Source organism: Cupressus sempervirens, chromosome 5 (genome assembly GCF_028749045.1).
Source record: "Cupressus sempervirens isolate cs-2001-9-10 chromosome 5, ASM2874904v1, whole genome shotgun sequence".
NCBI classification, from domain to species: domain Eukaryota; kingdom Viridiplantae; phylum Streptophyta; class Pinopsida; order Cupressales; family Cupressaceae; genus Cupressus; species Cupressus sempervirens.
Window position 1 is genome coordinate 310,148,374 of NC_143122.1, and position 23,348 is coordinate 310,171,721.

General features: G+C 29.1%; 1 pseudogene; it reads right to left on the minus strand.

The window, feature by feature from the left end:
• Positions 1-15,869: 15,869 nt before the first annotated feature.
• On the minus strand, positions 15,870-20,385 carry LOC149555873 (putative disease resistance protein At4g33300; annotated as a pseudogene).
• Positions 20,386-23,348: the final 2,963 nt, after the last annotated feature.

The following is a 23,348-nucleotide window of genomic DNA, read 5'->3' on the forward strand; positions in this document are numbered from 1 at the left end:
AAAGGAACATTTGCACAAACACATCCACCAGTGACATTTGACAGTCAGATCTCAATGGTATAAGAAAAAGTACTACCACCCGACCTCGTGGAACCCAAAAAGGCCCACTCCCACCACGCTGAGGAGATAGTCTCAAGTCCCAAACATGATATCAAACTCAATAATCAAATCCAACATCTAGGTTCAAGGAATCACCTAAAAGCAATCTAACTCAAAGGTACTGAGACACAAGTATCAATTAATCCTAGAGGCAACACAGACACATAAGAAATTTACTATGAAAGTGGACAAGTGTCATCGCACGAATCAATGCTAGAGTTACCCTAGCAATCCTTTCATACTGACAAGGCATACTAACAATGCATGGTTACAACGAAGCATCCTCTCTACTCCCATCCTAGTCTGTACTAAAAACACACTGATCATAATCACGGATTCCACCAATACGATCATCCTAACAGGACTGATCCCAAAATCAAGTATACAGAAACCAATCCATGACATCACCAAGAACAAATCATACAAACACCTCAGTCCTATAAAAGTGACTGGAAAGCAATCCAAATATAACTGATCGAAGACTCAAAGGTTATATTAAATAAGTCACACCATTCACCTCAGTTTCACACAAGAACATTGGAAAGCAACAATCAATGCATCAAAACATCTCATAGAGCATACCAAACACATTATTGTGGTTGAGTATAAAAGATCAAGATCAAAACATCATCATGACATCACAAAATAGAACTCTCGAGCCTCTGGTAAACATCTTGACTGGCCAAATCTAAGTCAAACTTGGAAACCCAAACACCAGTAAATCACATGTTACATAAAATGCATACAAAGGTGAATTTCATAATTCATTAGGTTTTGAAAACCCTAAAGTTCAATATTTACTAAAAGTTTTTAGATTAAATCACAAACAATTTTATAATAGAAATCAATTTTTTCAAACAAGAGTTTCAACCCAAAGAACTTCTGAAAATAGAAACACAACAGACATGAAGAAGACATGAATTTGAAAAATGAGCAACTACTGCAAAAAACCCATATTATCCTACATGGATTTGATGCTAAAACAATGAATGCACAAACACACAAGAATCTTCCTTTTTCTTCGAAAACCCTATTTTTAAAAATTGGCTCCTCCAAACCTGTGTATCTAGAAATGAGCTCTAATTTCTTTAATAAAGAGTTTTTCCCCCAAATCAAGGCTTTGATCATGCAATCATGTGAAAACCCTTTGTCTTTAATTACTATATTTTAATTTTCATGCACACACTTCATGCAATGTAATTAAAATAAACTTTATTAAATTAAAGCTTTCTCTCCCTTATCAAATCATGTGACAATTTTTTATATAATATTTATTAATTTAACTAATAATATTATTTAGAGTTTATTAAAAATAAAACTCCTAAATAAATTATTAACAAATTAAATAAATATAAATAAGCCTAAATTAGAACTTTAATCAAATCTTTTAAATTTAATTCTTTCATGCACATTTAAAGAACTTTTTAATTAAAATATTCTTTTATATTTTCTTTTCCTCCACTTATTAATTAGTGTAAGCACTATTTAAATCGTAGTTTATTATTTAAATTAATAAGAATAATTAGCGCTCATTATTTAAATGCAACTCTAATTTAATATTTATTAATTAAATAATCATAATAAAATAATATTTAATATTTAATCTTTTAATCTTTTAATTCTATTTTTATCCAACTTCTTAAATTAGACTTTTAAAATAAATATTTTAAACTGAAGTACATATTTAATTAATTTCTAATTAATTTAAAAACATCATATTCTAATCTTTCTTTAACAAATTTTCTAAATTTAGACTTTTTATTTAAATCATAAATTTAATTAGCTTTTAATTAATCAAATATTCACATATTCTAATTTTTCTTTTTAATCAAATAATATGTATTACTCAACTAATAATATTATTTAGAGTTTATTATTAAAATAAAACTCTTAAATAATTATTATTAAATTGAATAAATATAAATATGCTAAAATTAGAACTTTAATTTAATCTTTTAAATTTAATTATATTATTTAATTATTTTTTCAATTAATTAAATGTTGAATTTTCTATATATAATTTTCATGCGACAACTTTAAGAAATTTAAATTTAAATATATTTATTAAATTAATTTTTTTATCTCTTTAATTAACCATGAGACATTTTTAATATCATATTTATTAATTTAACTAATAATATTATTTAGAGTTTATTAATAAAACTCCTAAATAAATTATTATTGAATTAAATAATTATAAATATACCAAAATTAAAACTATAACTTTATCTTTAAATTTTATTCTTTTATTTAAGTAATTCAGGAGACATTTTTAATAATATATTTATTAACTTAATTAATAACATTATTTAGAGTTTATTATTAAAATAAAACTCCTAAATAATTATCATTAAATTAAATAAATATAAATACATCTAAAATAAAACTTTAATAAAATATTTAAATTTAATTTTTTTATTTAATTAATCCACGAGACACTTTTAATAATATATTTATTAACTTAATTATTAATATTATTTAGAGTTTATTATTAAAATAAAACTCCTAAATAATTATCATTAAATTAAATAAATATAAATACATCAAAATAGAACTTTAATAAAATCTTTAAATTTAATTCTTTTATTTAATTAATTTCTCAATTAATTAAATATAATTGAATATCAAATTTATTTATAATTTTTTTATTAAATTAAATCATTAAATTATATTTTAATTTGATTTAATTATAACAAAAAATCACCACATACCCATAAAACAAAAAATGACAACTCAACTGAAGGCAAAGAACACTTGAATCAAACACCAGGGTCAAAATCACGAATTCACGTCACTTGACAAATTCGGATGGGTAAACTATCTCAAATATTTGTCCTATTTTCTAGGATAATTAGCTTAGGGTTTAGGATTTGGACTCAAGAGTTATATCCCCACTTATACCATTGAAATACTATGATAAGGTGCGCTCATCTTGGCAATACAGGGAAGTCGATACCTAGTACCTATAATCTGCATAAAATCCACACATGTACAAACACAATATTCTAAACTAAACAAGCAATGGTAGGAAGTGGTTCATCGTGTCGATCTCGACTAGCAGGTGACGACGACTCCCTTCCTCAACCACATCAGAAACATCAAACATAAAGAAAACATACACGCACACCATACACATGCAACTATGGGATAAGTATCCCTAGAAACTGCATAAAAATCATTCGTCTAACTAACATCATTCAATAACTAAAATAATTGGCACTAAGTACCTCAATATATAGATAGATAGTAGATAGATAGATAGATAGATAAATAGATATCAACTTAATATGAAATGCAACTAATCAATTCCGGTAATCTAACACCGCTAATCATAAAACATACTAATAGAACATGCCTAAAAGAATCCAATTAAAACAAATCAGAAAAGTCAAGTAGGGGTAGGCATTACAGAAGTGCTCCTTATGTCTATCGCACTACCTATCCAATCTGTGTCAATATAGCCCATCAACTTGATACCTTCACCTTGAACATATCTAGTCCCATACTCAACTTGATGTTGTGTAACCTCCTGATAAGTAGAAGGCTCATTGTCTATCAACTAACTAACTAATGCCACATAGTCATTGAACTTGGATGTTTTCCTCCATTGTATAGTACTCTTCCTAGGAGATCCCACAAACTCTTGAGTATCCCTTTGTGCCTCTTCAACCTCATGGTTCCTATTGCCAACTATAGAGGATGAAATATCAACCTCTAAGTCTTCTAGATGCATTTCCTGTTGCGCATGTTATTCCATACTCTGTGAATCTTCACCACCTAAGTCTATGCTCATACTAGTAACTATACTTGAGCTTTGTTACCCTTGACTAGAGGTCTTGGAGCTTCTATTGGTTGCTCACTCTGATCATCTACAAGTAAAAATTTGGACCTTCTAAATATCTTGTCCTCCATGAACTTAACATCACGTCTAACTATAATTATTCTGATCCATAGATTAAAAATCCTATATGCCTTTGAGGTTTCATTGTACCCAAAAAAGTACCCCCTCTCTATTGTCTGATCTAACTTGATACGTGTATCACCTGGAATATGAGAATATGCCAAACTCTAAAATATTCTAAAGTGACCAACATTTGGTTTCTTTCCTGTGAAAGCTTCCTCTAGTATCATCTTCCCTAGCACCTTGCATTGAACCCTATTCTGAATGTAAAGTGTTGTACTACATGATTTTTCCCATTAATAGTCAAGCAGGTCCTGGTCATGTAGCATAGCCCTTGAGACCTCTGATATAGAATGGTTCTCCCTCTCAGCAACTCCCTTCTATTGTGGATTGTAAGGAACAATCCACTCTCTCTTGATTCCTTCCTTAGTACAGAACTCTTGGAAGATGTTTCCTTTGTACTTGTCAACATTTTCTGACTAAAGAACCTTTATCTTCTTTTTGTCACATTCTCCACAAGAGCCTTGAACTCTTAGAATCGACTAAAAACCTCATCTTTGGTCTTCAAGAAGTATATCTAGGTCTTCTTGGAGAAATCATCAATAAAAGAAACATAGTACTCATATCCTTTGAGAGATTTCATCAACATCGGTCCACATACATCTAAATGCACTAGATCAAGAACACCCTCAAATTTGGTATTACTCCTTGGAAAAGATGTTTTCACAAACTTTTCCAACACACATCCCTTGCATACATCATCATGCTTTGTGCTCACCTCTATAACACCTATCACTATCTCACAAATAAATTTAAGTGCTCCACAATGAATATGGCCCATCCTCCTATGTCATAACTCTCAAAGATCTCTAGGATTATTTCTACTTATGAGTGCCTTAGGAGTATCAAACTACAACCTCTAAAGGCGACCACTCCTAATTCTAATAGTTATGGGTGATTTCCAATCCTTATGCTTAATCAACATATGAGTCCCTCTAAAGAGTACACTATACCCCTTATCTTGAAGATCATATATAGAAATTAGATTCATACCTAAGCTAAGAACATGCAACAAACCATGAAGTGGAATTATCTTTCCATTCTCCCTTTAAAACTAAACAATCCCTTTCCCAACTGGGTTGAGTTTGGACAAGTTTCCCATAGAAATTTGGATATTGGTGTTCTCCTTATAATTGGAGAAGTACTCTCTAACTCGTATCACATAAAATAATGCCTCATCTATATATCAAAAACAATGTGAGGTTGAACTAACCAAACAAGATATGAGTGCAAACTCATCTTCCATTCTACTAGCGAGTTCTTTTGCACTTGTTGAAGTTACTACCCGCTTCTTTTCCTTCTTCTTTTTTGAGCAATCACTGACTTAGTGACCATACTCATGATAACCAAAGCACTTGACTTTACAAAGGTCCTTTTTCTTCTCACTTTGTGAATTTGATCCTTTGCTAGACCCCTTCTTTTCTTTCCCTTTTCCAGCTAGGGCAACACTTTCTTGTTCCACTTTATTTTTCTGACTCTTGTTGGCCTCATTGACAAGACATAGTCTAAAATCCTCCTGAGTGAAATCAATCCATAGTCGATCCCAACTTGATAAGGTGCATCGTCCACTAACTACTTGAACAAAGACACTCCACTACTTAGTAAACCCATTTAGGGCTATTCTCACTAGCTCGTCATCACTAAGACTATCTCCAACAACTGTTAACTCATCCTTGACAAGTCTAATCCTGGTAAGGTAACTTGTGACATCTTCTCCTTGGTTCATCAGGGTATTCTTCAACTTTTCTCTAAGAAACATCTTCATGTTGGTGGTAGCATTCTGGTACATATTCAAAATGGCACCCCACATCTTCTTTGATGTATCTAGCTCTAAGATATGTGGAACAATTTGATCCTTGACACCATCAAGGATTATCGTCCTCACCTTGGCATCGTCCTTCTTGTATGTTGCAAGTTGTGTCACATTTCTAGGTATAGGTACAACACTAGTAACATAATTGTTAATACCATTCTCTTCCAACAATAAAGAAAGTCTAGCCTTCGAGACACCAAAATTTGAGGCACCATCCAATCTATCTCGATCCCTCACAAAAGCTGAAGCCATCTTAAGGGATTAAAGCAATAATAAATCTAAAGAGATTAGGGTTTAATAAACCCTTAATTTCTTTACTAGGATAGATTATTTCTATGGGGGGTTGGGGGTAGCGCCCCTGCAAGGTCCTAGGCGAGCACCCCAAGTGTGCTCCCTATCACATTACAGGGTGGGGTCAAGAGGCAATGCCTCCAAAAACCAAAAATGCCCTTATATTGTAAAAGGCATAGGCTACTATTTTTCTATTATTCTAGCACTAATTTTGTAAACAACAAAAGCTTGTATAAAAATGCTTAGGGTTAGAGATTTCATGATGAATGGTGATATTGTAGCTTCTTGTTGTGGTATTGATCTGTAAGGGATCACGAATCATAATCAATTTGTAATCACTGGATAATAATAATATTGGACTTTTTGTTGTTGGACATAGCCCAAGGATTGGGTGAACCACGTTAACTCTTGGTGTCTTGTGTTCTCTTTTATGCAATCTACTATTTTCTGGTATTGGTTATATTTTCATGTAATTGTTATTTATGTCTGAGGTTAATCCTAACATTCTTTACCCTCAACATTGCTCTAATAATCTATGAAAAAGAGCTATTGCAATCATTGATTAATAATCTCCTATCTTGAAAGATTATTTAATTGTCGAAAACTAATTCACAACCAAATATTGAATAACAACACAATTGCAAGTTCACAAAAATTATTTGAAAAGAAATTTGAACACAGTGACACAATATTTTTGAACAAAATTGTCCTTGGAAAAACCCCTAAGGGAAACCCAGTTCTTCAGATGGAAAATATATTAATCTTCAACAATATAAGATTTACAAAAGAATCCCTTGCCTCTCACTGGCAGAACTTTGACAAATTCCCAATGTCTCCCACTGATATCCCCCACTACTATCCCATGCTAGCATTGCACCCTCACTTCTGCTATAAGATTATTCACTTTCACTGCAAATGATTTCACAAAACTTGATCTTCTACTTGATCTGCTAATAGTGCAAATACATATGCTATTACTACAAATCTATCTTCAAGACTTGATCTTCAAACTTGATGATTACAAATACCACCTAGCCTTCCTTTTATTCTACTCTCATTGAAAAGAAAATAACGACTGACATTGGCTAAGATAAAATAAATCTTAACAACCATAATTAAATTGGTTGTAAGCATCTAATAATTAAACAAGTATTTAATTAACCAAGGTTCTCAGTAAAATAAATAATTATTTAAGTAGGGCTAGACAACTTTCTCGCTACAAAATTTAACACTAGGGTCATGGGGAATGTGAGGACCCTAGGCAATGTGAGGTAAAAGGCAGAGTTATCAAGAAATTAATAAAAGTTAAGGATTTGGGCATCCTTAAATAACTTCTATTTCTTTTCGGTACATGTGTATGTATACAATTATTTTTTTCACTAATATGGGGTCTAATTGTAGACACCCAAAAATGGACAGACTTGCAAATTTACATTTAACATGCTTATTATTCTTCTATTAATTATTAATTAATCATCTTATTTCTTCTATAATCAAATCTTTGCATCATTTAATCATTCCCTAATTTTAATTAAATTAATTAAATTATTTTACCTTTAATTAATTGATCATTATCAGTTAATTAAATTCAATTTCCCACAATTTCAATAATAATTACTGATTTTTTAAATTAACTAATCTATTCCTCTTTATTAAATTTAATTTAATTTCATCTTCATTTCACATCAATTTCAATTTCTAATTAAGTCGATACGCTTATTGTGGGAGCTTTGCTCCTCAATTTGCTTTTTTTCCACATAAATGTTGTAAGACTGGACGGAAATATTGTAAGACTTCACAGTTTTATGATTTTCCGTTGATCTAAAAGACTCGGTTAAAAAAATTTGGAGTTTCCTTTATCATTGTTACTTTTGTAGGAAAGTTTCTAACTTTTATTTCTTCTTCAAAAGTCTATATTTCTTCTTCTATTTAACTTAAATGTTTATGAATTAACCTATTTTTTCTCTCATTTCTGACATTGTGTAGGTTCTATTGGATTTTCTATCAACAATTTTGGTTATTTTATCTTCTGTGCATGTTCAATTTTTTTTTTCATATATGCAGTTATTATAATGCCATAAGTTTATATACTGGTTTGAATTGCTTGACAAGTTTATCATAATAATAAGTACATAATGAGTAGTTACAAAATGTATGCATATAGATTATAACAAGTTTATATATTCGTTTGAATTGTTTGACAAGTTTCATATAGTAATAAATGCATAGTGAGCATTTACAAAATGGATGCATATATATTATAGAGAAGTTGAGGAAGCAAATAGAAATGGTAATACATGCATGACAAAAAATAAATATGAACAAGACTAAATCATATTAGTTTTGTTTCAATTTATATATTGTTCAAATCATTTTTGATAGCCTCAATTTGATTTGCAAATATATTCATTTCTTAATATATGTACTCATAAATCTGTGTTATTTATGAAAGATCTTAAAAATCTATTATTTTTATTATCAAATATATTGGCAATGATTCATATTTTTTTCAATAAATTTTAAAAATAATAAAGATAGTTAATTTATATACACATTTTGATTTTAAAATTAAAAAATTAAATTATCTTATATTAAAACGTGAAATGCATAAAGTAAATAGAATACAAAATTTTAAAAGATAAAAAAAGATTGCATTTGTATCTAGATTTTATATTTAGAACTGTTGATTAAGAAAAAAATATTGAAAGATTGTTTTCATATCAATTACAATTTGAAATTATATGCATCCAAAAATATAAAATAGAATACAAATATTTATATTGTTAAAAAATATATAAAGTTCGCATTAAGTCTAGATTTTTAGTTTTTTGGTTTTAAATTTAAGTTGATTCATTTTAGAAAATTGAAAATATAATTTAATATAATTCTAATTTTTTAAATAATATATAAGGAAGAAGAAAAATTAAAATATATATATCTAGCACATATATATTTATAATTTTTGGATTTCGTAATTATTAAGATAAAAATAAAATGTATGAAAAAATGTAGTTTACATATCTTCAATAGATATAGACATATTTCCTTTGTAAGTAGATTTTAGTTTTAAATTTGTAGTTTAATGTTATCATTTGATTTTTTACACAAAAATAATTTCAAATTTAGAAAAGTTTGTTATATACATAGATTACTTTCTATATTTTTCATAAATTCTAATACAATTGTTGTTTAGAGTATAAATATAAAATAATTGTTTTCTTATCAATATGCATGCAAAAGCATAAAATAAAGTAGAAATGTTTTTAAAAATAAATAAATATAGAAAGGTAACATTTAAGTATAGATTTCAATTTTTTAGTTTTTAATTTATGTTGATTCATTTTGAGAAATAGATATAGAACTTTGTTTAGTTTTAAAATTTGAAATGATTTACAAACTAGAAGAAAAAATAAAATATATCTTATACAACTTTATTTCTATTTTAAAATAAAATCATTTCTATTTTTTAATTTAGCAAGTATTAAGATAAAAATGAAATGCATGCAATTAAATATTGTTTACATACCTTTAATAAATAGAGAGATTTTATTTGTATCTAGGTTTTAGTTGTAAAATTATAGTTTAATTTTATAATTTGAAATTTTTTACATTAAAAGGATTTGAAATTTAGATATGTTTGTCATATATGTAAATTAATTTCTATTTCTTTTTTATTTTCATAATTTTCACAATTATTTATTTATTTAAATTAAATTATTTTATTTTAATTTCAACACAATACATAATATAAGCATTTGTTTACCTATATTATAATAATGTATTCTAAGATCATCATATTCTCACAACTTATAGAGCTATCCATTATGTAAATCCTAGCAATAACCATAATCTCAATCCTAACTATAATCATAATCCCAATTTTAACAATAATCATTTTCCCAAACCTTTAACCCTAGGCTAAACCTTAATCCAAACTTTAACCATAATGTAACTACAATGTGACAAGTTTATATACTGGTTTGAATTGCTTGACAAGTTTATCATAATAATAATAACATAATGAGTAGTTACAAAATGTATGCATATAGATTATAACAAGTTTATATATTCATTTGAATTGTTTGACAAGTTTCATATAGTAATAAATGCATAGTGAGCAATTACAAAATGCATGCATATTGATTATAGAGAAGTTGAGGAAGCAAATAGAAATGGTAATACATGCATGACAAAAAATAAATATGAACAAGATTAAATCATATTAGTTTTCTTTCAATTTATATATTATTCAAATAATTTTTGATAGCCTCGATTTGATTTCCAAATATATTCATTTCTAAATAGATGTACTCATAAATCTGTGTTATTTATGAAAGATCTTAAAAATCTATTATTTTTATTATCAAATATATTGGCAATGACTCATATTTTTTTCAATAAATCTTAAAAATAATAAAAGTTAATTTATATACACATTTTAATTTAAAAATTAAAAAATTAAATTATCTTAAATTAAAACTTGAAATGCATAAAGTAAATAGAATACAAAATTTTAAAAGATAAAAAAAGATTGCATTTGTATCTAGATTTTATATTTAGAACTGTTGATTAAGAAAAAATATTGAAAGTCAATTACAATTTGAAATTATATGCATGCAAAAATATAAAATAGAATTCAAATATTTATATTGTTAAAAAATATATAAAGTTCGCATTAAGTCTAGATTTTTAATTTTTTGGTTTTAAATTTAAGTTGGTTCATTTTAGAAAATTGAAAATATAATTTAATATAATTCTAATTTCTTAAATAATATATAAGGAAGAAGAAAAATTAAAATATATATATCCAGCACATATATATTTATATTTTTTGGATTTTGTAATTACTAAGATAAAAATAAAATGTATGAAAAAATGTAGTTTACATATCTTCAATAGATATAGACATATTTCCTTTGTAAGTAGATTTTAGTTTTAAATTTGTAGTTTAATGTTATCATTTGATTTTTTACACAAAAATAATTTCATATTTAGAAAAGTTTGTTATATACATAGATTACTTTCTATATTTTTTATAAATTCTAATACAATTGTTGTTTAGAGTATAAATATAAAATAATTTTTGTCTTATCAATATGCATGCAAAAGCATAAAATAAAGTAGAAATGTTTTTAAAAATAAATAAATATAGAAAGGTAACATTTAAGTATAGATTTCATTTTTTTAGTTTTTAATCTATGTTGATTCATTTTGAGAAATAGATATAGAACTTTGTTTAGTTTTAAAATTTGAAATGATTTAGAAACTAGAAGGAAAATTAAAATATATGTTATACAAATTTATTTCTATTTTAAAATAAAAAGATTTCTATTTTTTAATTTAGTAAGTATTAAGATAAAAATGAAATGCATGCAATTAAATATTGTTTACATATCTTTAATAAATAGAGAGATTTCATTTGTATCTAGGTTTTAGTTGTAAAATTATAGTTTAATTTTATAATTTGAAATTTTTTACATTAAAAGGATTTGAAATTTAGAAATGTTTGTCATATATGTAAATTAATTTCTATTTCTTTTTTATTTTCATAATTTTTACAATTATTTATTTATTGAAAATAAATTATTTTATTTTAATTTCAACATAATACATAATATAAGCATTTATTTACCTATATTATAATAATGTATATTAAGATCATCATATTCTCACAAATTATAGAGCTATCCATTATTTAAATCCTAGCAATAACAATAATCTCAATCCTAACTATAATCATAATCCCAATTTTAACAAAAATCATTTTCCCAAACCCTTAACCCTAGGCTAAACCTTAATCCAAACTTTAACCATAATGTAACTACAATGTGACCTTAACTATGGCTTAAACCTTAAACATAATCTTAATCCTAACTTAATTCAATATTGTCTAAGGATTGAAAATTGTATTCACCTGCTAAAAATATAAATCCATCTATCTTAATAAATCAACCATTAACCTAAAATTAAGCTTTATTAAATCATACTTAGAAATTGAACCCTTACTCTAGAAATAATGAGTTTTCAATATTGTCCAAAATCTTCTCCAATGAAATAAGCTTTTAACCTAACTTGAATACTTACACATAAACAAGTTAACCCTAATCTTACACTATGTAATTGATTTTAAGAAATGTTAGTGTACTATTGCATTAATCCTAGGTGATATTAAAAATTTAAGATATATTTAAATCATAATCCTAAATCTAATCTTGGCCAACTTGAAACATGTAACCTCAAACTTAACTCTAATCCTAATTAAATATTAAGTTAAATTGTAAACCTAATCTAATTATAATTCTAAATTTAACCATAATAGTTCTTTGTTTCCTTTCATTCAATTACACAAATCATTCCTATCGCTAATCGTTGCACGTACATAAATGCGCAAGTGCTAGTTAATTTCATCTTTCAAATCTAATTGAAGTTCTAATTCAATTAAATCTTCTAAAATTTGAAAAATTAATTTTATGAGAAATTGAAATTTAAAAATTAGAAAATCTTCATAAACTAAAAAATCTATTTTTTTTAAAAATACAGAATCAGAAATGATTCTGAAGTATCAATTTTCAATTTTTGGAAACTTTATCTCTCCAAAATTGAAAATATCTCAAATTTTATCCTTTGTCTTTTTCAATTTAAAATTGGAAACTTTCCAATTTTTCCTCCAGTCTCTTTCGTCCTTGTCCATTCATCATGATTTTCCCAAATTGATCTCAACCATTTATGGATTTCCAAAAAATCTATATAAACAATTCTCATATATCTTAATTTCATAACTGACTTTCAGATCGAACCTATGTAATTTTGCTATCATTTGAAATCCTATCTTTTTATCATATTTCTTGGAGCTCGGAGTCTAAGTGCTACCAAAATCAGAGTTGTGTGCACACTTCATATGACCAAAGAGAAGTAACAAAATCTTGGAGTATTTGATTGGTTTGCATATTTTATTATGTGATTCCAATTATTTAATGCTTCTTATTTTGTTGAACATTCATAGGCTCATGTTTGGTAGCTTATGTGATTTCATTATTAGATCATTTGGTGCTACTAATCCTCATTTATTGAGTGTGTAGATTTAAGCCTATACACTAACTAGTTTTTTTATAGAGGTCTAAATACAGAGGGGATTGGGGAAGTTATGTCTGAACTAAAGTACAAATCATTTTTATGAAAACCTGAGCCTCCTACTGACATCGAGTTAATCGATATTTTCCCCAAGACGCTAAAATAGCCCAGTCGCTACAAGGTAAGGTAAGTGGAGAGATAGAGGGGTACTGAGAAATGTTGTTGGTAAGAGAGACAATATTAATTAATAACAATCAAACCAGAGTACTGATCCAAGTCATAATCTAAGATTGAGGATGAAAAAAATGTTATTGTATGAGTTGTTATTCTTAGAAGAAGCACATCCAAGTCTTTTATTCTCTAATCAGTTAGAGCCACCAAAATTTAATAAGTGCTTGCAAAGTGTGACAATAGGAGGGAAAAAATGCAAGAGAAAATGCACCCTCTAGTGGCAAATAACACTTGTGATTTCCTTTCACTTCTCCTAAAGCACTAAGCTTTTAAAAATCAATAGAAATTTTGATTGACATAAGAGAACAAGTAAGAAAAGATACAAAACCAAATTGATTTCAGAAGGCATTGATCAGTACAAGGAAATTGACTAGGGTTCTTAATTTTAAAATTAAAAATTTTGATGTTGAAAGAAGATTTCTTCCAATTAAAAAGAGAGAGTTGCACGGGGAAGCAAACGTCGTACCATAAGATTTGCTAATTGGGCCTCATATTAGAAGAAAGGACTTCTCAATTTTCAATTTACAGTGGCTGGTTTTGGGTTGAGGCTAGAAAATCCCCTACCAATTTAAGTGTTGTTCGTAAAAATGATTTGATTTGAACACACCTAGTAGATTTTGGGTAAGATGTAAGTCCCTAGAATAAAATGATACAGAATATCTAGATTGATGGAGGCTTTTTAGTCCCAGAAAAAATACTTTTAGCCCCTAACAAAAATATAACAATCAATAAGAATGATGAAATTAGTAAACATAAATATATTTTAAATGTAAATCATTTTCAATTTTGGACTATTGAGATATTTCTTTTTTTTTAAATTAATTGTATGCCCGTACATTAATTTGCAAGGACTAATAACAATGTACAAAGCTTTCTAGAATAACAAAAAGATTAGCTCACCAACATTGAAATATATATATATATATATATATATATATATATATATGTATATATATATATATATGTATATATATATATGTGTATATATATATGTGTATATATATATATGTGTATATATATATGTGTATATATATATATGTGTATATATATATGTGTATATATATATATGTATATATATATATGTGTATATATATATATGTGTATATATATATATATGTATATATATATATGTGTATATATATATATATGTATATATATATATGTGTATATATATATATGTATATATATATATGTGTATATATATATATGTATATATATATATGTGTATATATATATATGTATATATATATATGTATATATATATATATATACATATATATGTATATATACATATATATATATATATATACATATATATATATATATATATATTCCACTAATTGTCAAAATAATTTAAAAATGTTAATACAAAATTATAGTATACTATAAAATTAAAAAGTCAAATGTATTATTTATTGAAATAAAATAATAGAATATTAATTGTAAATGAATATACAAGTCCCTTATTCAATTAAATTATCATAAGTAAAACAATATTATTAAATTTAGTTACATGATAATAAATTTAAAAACTATGTACCAATCAAAAAATTAAAAATTAAAAACTATCAAACATAAATATAGTCCAAATTGATTTTAATAATATGTTAAACTTTTTATAAAAGTGGTTCCTACTTTTAGAAGGATTTTGACTTCTGTCATAGAGTTCCACATCAGAATTTTTTTGGCAAAGGGCTGATAGAAATTTTGCATGGAGTATTCATTTTTGTCCTCACTATGAATCTTCTTGTTCTCTTGTATCTTGATGATGGATCATGTAGTATGATCCAAAACATTGATGGTAAAAAAACTCTACACAATCAAATCCAGAAATTACGTACTTATACTGATGAATCATGTACTATGATCCAAAACATTAATGATAAAAAAACTCTACACAATCAAATCCAGAAATTACGTACTTATACTAATTCTGTTTGTTCTCCACCATCTCCCAGATATATGTTAAGGCTTAAGAATTTATAAATTCCTTTCCATTTGCCAGACCCAAGAAAATGTAATATGCAGAAAAGAAAAATTTTGATCTGCTAATTTCTTACTCTCGGAAAACACGTTAAAGCACAAGCGAAAGGATTTAATTGTTGCTCAGGCACAATTTACCATGAAAAGAACATTGCAGCATGATCACTCGTGTGTCTGCTGTAGCTAGGGACTAAAACCCTTAATAATTTAAAAATTAAAGCATATGACATAAATACAATATTGACGGTAGTGCTAAGCACTCTGTGATTCTGCCATAAGTTTAAAGTGCATAGATAGAACTCCAACCCCAATGACACAAATGGTCTTAATTTCTAACTCCGCTTCTAAAACTAGAAAGAAAATTACTCAACCCATGGTCCACAGTCACTGTTCACAATATAAATGATTGCCGGAGCAAAGTTATGTGTCCAGAAACTCTAAACTAAATGTTGGTTCTGCAATTATCACATTAATCGACTCACGGAAACGAGACCACTCTTTTTTCAATTGCTCGTCGCAGATCACATCTGACAAAGACGTAAGGCCATTAACCATTCTAGGAAGTTTCTTGATTGTTTTGCAGTCACCCATGTTGAGAATTTTGAGTCTCTCCAACTTATTGAAGTCATGTGGAAGAGCCTCCAAGCCTTGACAAGGAAATGTAAATTTCCAAGTTCATAAATTGAGGCTGGCAGTTCTTTGAGATTCGGACAAGCAACTAAGCTCAGCACTTGAAGAGATCCTGCAAGCTTCCTCAGATTCTCAGGAATCTTGCGAAGTTGATGGCAATTTGTTATAGACAGTGTTTTCAGTAAAGTGAAATTGCAAATACCAACAGGAAATTCCTCAATATCCTCACAGCAGTCAATATTAATCTCTTCAAGTTTAAGCAGCTTTGAGCACACTTCAATGTCCAATCGTCCCTTATCAGTGCTGCAGAGACTCAGTGAGAGCTTCCTGAGATTTTCTAAATATTGAAAATAATCTAGATCAGGGACAATCAATTTTTCAAGCCGAAGGCTCTTTAGTTGAACCAATGAACTAAAGGTTGACATGTCGTCAATTTTAGCCCTACAGGATTTCTGGTTGATTATGATAAGAATTTTCAACCGAGACATTTCCTGCACAAATGGTGGAAGGAAATATTCATTTCCATCAAATATCAATACAAGGGTACGGGCCTCCGGAAACTCCAACTTAGGCCATTTATTCTCTTTCATTGGACCTGCAAAAGTATTCAAAACCTTTTAAAGAAGGAATATATATATTTTGATGGGCCTTACTCATTTGCTTGAAGCCTGATAATTGTGATTATCAATAAACCAATTTAAAGCAATCAACCTGTGCGAATGGCAATAATCTCAGCGGCTTTTATATCTTCCCAGCAAGAGAATGGAGATAATCTCAACCTTTTGCGTATCTTGTCATTTTGGTTGTTGTCCGCAGATTCCGCACAATAAATAGCCAAACGCTGCAACATATCATGTTGAACTGCATATATCTCACAATTGCTGGGAAAGCAAGAGTAAAGATGCATTCAATCTTCAGTAAAACGAAGTTTTCAAATTGAAGTAGCAACATTTCAATGGTTACAAATTTTGAGTTGAAGTAAAACGATTACATGTCCAAACTCCATTTAGATCATGCTGGAAGAAATGGGAGATTTACTCTTTCGGCTTGTTAATTTTACATATTGTGGCTTGATGATCACTATCTATATCTTTCTGCTACATATTTCAACACAATTTCAACAAAAGAATCTAAAAGAAGACACTCACCTTGAATTATGAGTTAGCTGTACCAAATTCAAGAGCCCTCTTTTTTCGAGATCAACAAGAATCATCGACGCATGCTCTAGGCTTAAGTTGTGAACATGAATCCAAATATCAAACAAAGCATCAACAGGGATTTTTTTAACTTCAGGAAACAATATCAGGTCCAAAAAGCATTTTTTTGTATCATTGTCCAGATCTTCTATGCTCAGTGCTAGGCACTTGAGAACATCCTCTTCATACGATCTAATATTGATTCGTGTTCCTTGTGAAAGCTACCTTTTGGCGTATTCCCAATATCCATTTTCACTGTATTTATGTAAATAACGTCCAATCACCTCCAATACAAGTGGTAATCCTAGACATTCTTTTGCTACCTGTTAGTACAGACTAGTTAACCCCAATATAATCTCAAAGGGTGGCCTTCAGATCTACACATATTGAACTAAACGAACCATGCTTCTTAAATTGCAAACACGGAATGGATAGCAGATCTACACAATATCAGCTAGCAAAATATAATGTCATATTATGGCAAATTTAGCAGACTTCAGGGTCACTAAAATCAATAAATGAGACGTAGATAGACATAGGTATACCTCTTTGACTAGTTGCTTGTTGAACCATCCATCTGGAATGCTTTCTTGTCCAAAGGCCCAATAACAAAAGAGGGATAGAGCATCTTCCTCTCCAAGCGAAGACATATAATGAGTGCTATCAAGGTGTATGGAATTGACACTGTCCCTGACTGTAACAACAATCTTGCATCCCTCTACTTCAAACAACAATTCTTCGAGATTAACATTTGGCCCCACATCATCTAATATGACTAGAATATTTTCTCGCTTAAGCCTGAGTATTCCCTGAAGAGCCTCATGAATGCTCTCACTCTGAGAATCAGGCAACGGTTGATCCCCAGTAATCATTTTCCATATGTTCTCAAGAATCGTCTTGTTATCTGGTAGCTGTGAAACTGTTTGAAAAATTATCTTGTCTCCAAAACGTTGTGAGAAGAAGAATGGAGAACGTAAGGTCAGGGAAATCAGAAAAGAATGCAAGGGTTATTTCCAATAGATAGACAAGTATAAGTAAGGTCTCATTAGTAATTAATTAACAAACATAAATAAGTTTATTTGCTAAATTGCTAATTCATTGAGTCTGTATCGTATTTGTGTTGTTTTTCTTCTCCTACTAAGGGCAGTTTTTTCTGCGATGTGGTGGCCAATAAATTGCAAGGGTTGAGCACATATGCAGATTCATAATCACCGCAGCAATATATGAATTCTTTCAACTCTCCCATTACTGCTGTCATTAGAATGCATTGGGAAGTAAGTTAGGATCAAGATATTGAAATTTGACTTCTTTATTGAGAGGTTGACGGGCAAGTCTAACCACGATTCGGTGATGTTACCAATATACACAAGTGTGAACACAAAGAGCATACTACAGTAAGTGAGATCAGGTCTTATATTCTAGTCTTCCTAGAAGTTTAACGCAAGATTGTAGCCAGGCTAAAAATCCCCACGAAACTTTGCCAACCAGACTAGAAGCTCTAAACACACCACTTCCTCATTGGAAACATTTTCTAACTTGTCATTTTGATATCAGAGCACAAGCCCACTTCCCAGTGAAAATAAAAGCTATCCTAAGCATAAGTATTCCGCATATTGGCCACTTGACCTGATATTAAGGTCTTGATAGATCAGGGGCTCGAATGGATGGATCAAAGATGAGAAGGGGAGGACAGATGTCTTCACAGGAGTGGCCAAATAGGATAGCTTAAGAGGAAGAGGAGTACAGATTAAGGGGAAGAAGAGAGGACTACAGCAAGTAAAGCAAGATGATGAATAAATGCTCTTCATACGCGTAAAAGAGGAGAGGAGGGGGTTATTGAAGGGAAGAGAGGAGATATGAATGGCCGTTAAGCTCTTTGAGAAGAAGGAGAGGAAGAGGATATATTGAGAAGATGGGGGAGAAGATTGCATTGACATAAGCAAGTTGAGGATTCAATTGCCTTTAAGCACTTCAATGAAGACAAAAGAGAAAGAGGGGAAGGGGAGAGGATTTCACATCAAAGGTGGAGGCATGAATGGTGTTCAGAAACTTCGAGGAGGCGAAGACAGATCGAGGGGAAGGAGAAGAGAATCCAGAAACCACATTAAGGCATGAATCATTTTCAGGCACTGTGAGGAGCAGAGGATGGAAGAGGACTATCCAGCCTTGTCAACAGGAGATGGTTCACACAATGAAGAGCTCATCAATAGCAGACGAGACACAGTTAACAAATAACAATGGAAAAGGATTCCCCTGCTTGACTAACTGAGGAAGATTTCCATGCTAGAGCAGCTCCCTAACTTAAGCATGAGATTATATACTTAAAAAGAAGGTCGAACCATAACCTATACACAGAGATCGCCACAAACCAGAGGTAAATTGTCTCGTCACACCACGGTTAAGGTTGTGGGTACGATTGATGTTTTGAATATAGGCTTATCTGAGTGCGATGGAACACATACAGTTCCTGCATCCGATTGCTAAAGTGATGCACATTTTACCTAGCAGCGAAATAGGTTGCCCAGCACTTGGGCGAATATAGGCCAGCATTAAAATAGCCTCCTCTTCTCAGATCTAATTCCTATCAAAGCCTAGACAATACAAAAACAAGTATTTAACAAAATTCCTTGATTCAGCACGAATTTTTGTGTGGGTGTGTGTAAATGGTTAACTTATGGTTTCAGCATCCCTCCGGAGAGCAACTCCCAAAAAATGCATTTTACGAGATTACTTGATTCAAAGAGTAAATATATGGTCTACTTACGTTGGACATCAGAATCCCTGCAGAGAGCAGCAACGAAGGTTGTTTTGCTCCTGCCCCCAATTCCCATCACTCCGATCTTATTGAAATTAACTTCAAATAACCGCCTTTTCAAATCCCCTACTTGATTCTCCAAACCCACGCTATGTTTGGGTAGTTTTGGAATGTATGAGTTTGCAAATGAAGATGAGGGTTGCAAGCATAACAACCCCTCGCTCACTCGTTGTCCCAATTTTTAACAGCCTGAGAGAAGGGTATCGACACCCGCATCAACAGGCCTAGAGAGAAGCGCTCTAACAACCTCTCCAGCAGCTCCTTGAACAAGCGCGAGAACAATGGCGGAAACCATTTTGTTAGCGTATCGGGGGTGATTAGGGCAGCCACTTATTTATCAATGACTCCTGAGAGTGAAGTGGAAATGGCGGGATATCGAAGCTGAGAGGAAACTTCTTGCAGTGTTGATTCCACGCTGAATTGTACGCATTTAGCGAGCAAGCAAACAAATTGAACACGGGATGTTGGAAGCAGAGTGGAAATTTCTCGCACACTTTTTCCATGATGAATTGTATGCATTTAGCGAGTGAACGAGCAAATTTTCCACATATGAGACCCTTCTTCCCGCCTTTACCTCTCTTGGGTTCACTGTCTAGGAAAACCTGGAGTCTTTCAAGAAAATTAGAAAAATTAAAGTTTCCAAAACAGTACAAGAGAGGGAGAGTCAGTCAACCATTTTTGTAATTATTAGTTCCAACCTTTTACAAAAACGAATGGAATCATGAGGTTCTATATTAGTTAAATTAATCTAAAAGATAAATTAATGTTTGCTTTTTTTTTGAAATTGAAAAATATAATTTTTTGAAAATTGTATTGACTTATTATAAAAAAGAAAATGAAAAAATTCAATTTCTTCTAACAAAAATATAAATATTTTCTAACAATTCTATTAATGAATGCATTAATTATAACTTAATCTTTTTCACATTTGTAATAAGTAGATTAACTTTTTTTTAAAACAATATTTTTATCTTCCACCTCACAAATGAATGTCTAATCAATATTAATTATTCCTAACTATTTTCTTACCAAGTTCAAATATAGCATTAAATGTTTTATATTTCTTATTTATTATTAGTTTTACATTGATGTTTATTTTTGTATTTTGTAAAATGTTATTCAAATATAGATATTTTAATCAAATAAAGAATTAAATGTTTTATATTTCTTATTTAAATACATTTATTATTCAAGATACTTTATGAAGAAGAAGTCATATGAATTTACAGAGTTAAATATTTTATTATTCAAGATAGTTTATGAAGAAGAAGTCATATGAATTTACAAAATTAAATATTTTTAAGTTATATAATTTAGATATTTTAATCAAATATAGAGTTAAATGTTTTATATTTCTTATTTTAAATATATTTATTATTAGTTTTACATTGATGTTTATTTTTATAATTTGTAAAATGTTATTTCTTTAAGTTTACACTATATTTTATTAGTTATCTTACCAAGTTCAAATATAGAGTTAAATGTTATATATATATATATATATATATATTAGTTTTACATTGATGTAGTGTGTTATATACATATACATATACATATGTACATACATACATATTTAAATTAGTGTATGTATGGTTAGATGGATTTTAGGAAGACAACTCATGTTTCATAAATTAAAAGTCAACAAATTAAATAAATAAAATAGAAAGAAGAGGCTCTATTCTAAAGAAAAACTTTCAAATTAAACAATATGAGCACACAAAAGTCCTACCTCTAGAGCAAGGAGATGAAAATGGATAGGATGATTGAGAAGATGTGCATTTGAATGCCTATTAACAATCTACTCTTCTATGGATAAAAGTAGTGTGATGAGAGGATCATATATTTTCTATCTGGAAATTTTGAATTAGAATTGTACAAAATTCCTTTTGAAAACATTACCGTGAAATTCAAATCCTTATAAAGGTGACACCATTGATTAATTGTTATAAAATAACTAAATTAGTTTCTTTTCATGAAATAGAGATATGTAAATCAATGTTTATAATTGATTTTTTTTCATGTACACATCATTTCGACTAAGGTGTTGTAAGGAACATCTCTCAATGTAATTAATGCATGCAAATTGATTGACCTTCAACACCTCTTTGCTTTTTTTTTGAAATGCAAGAGCAAAATTATATTAGTTCATAAACTATCAATTTTATCAAAAGCAAATGAGGGGTAAGAATACTTTAAAAATATCAATTTTATCAAAAGCTACTAAGGTGTAACAACTCTGCGAGAAATAAGAAACAATCTAAAACAAAGTCATATGAGAACACAAGTCAGTCAACACGAGTCAGTCAACCATAAAAACATGAAGGCAGGAACTTTGGCGCATGCACCCCTTGTTAATTAATTAAAAATTCAAAGTTAGAATAGAATCATAATTATCATAAATATGACATTTTGAGCACCACAACGGTTTAGTGGGTATAATTATAAACCAATTTAATCCAATGAAACATTTACACATATATAGGCCAGTAACGATAAAAATATTTTTATTTTTCCAATCACATAAGACCTTGTGATTATGACCTCCTTAATTTAAATAAATATGTATTTTTTAAAAATAAATTTGAATATTACTTAAATTCGTATTAGTTTGAAAGTTTTAACTGCCCCATCATTTTGATCAATTTTTATTTAATTTTGAATGGATGTATAATTTAAATTAAATTAGTCAATCAACTATCACACCAAAGATCATTATTTTTACAATTAAAAAAATCATTATTTTTAGTTAAAGTAAATTTAAAGTATTAAAATGTAAATGTCAACTAACATGAAAATGAAGAAATGTGGCATCTCATTGTCTTTAATTATAATGTGCATTAAATTGTAATGTGTGTTCTCTCTTTGGCTACACATTTTACATATTGTTCGTTGAATTGGGGATGTGTTTGACAAGCAACATGGCTTTGTGCATGCAATGGACAGGTGGAAGAGAATAGAACAAATTGGGAAGAATCCTAATTTTAACTGAAATAGATTATAAGCCATCATTTGATTTTTATTACTTAGATATTTGTATACTGGACTTAAATTTAAGATACTATGCTCCAATGGACCCAGTGCTACAAATTTGTGGAATATGAGATAAATGAAAAATCATTTTTTTTTTAATAAAAAAATTCCAACTCAAATCAATGCAAAAATGGGCTCACGTTCTACTTTCTCCCTAGGATTTGTATTTTTTTTTAAATTCATTCCATAAATGATTGCTTTGTTTAGTCAATGTTTAATTTAATTACA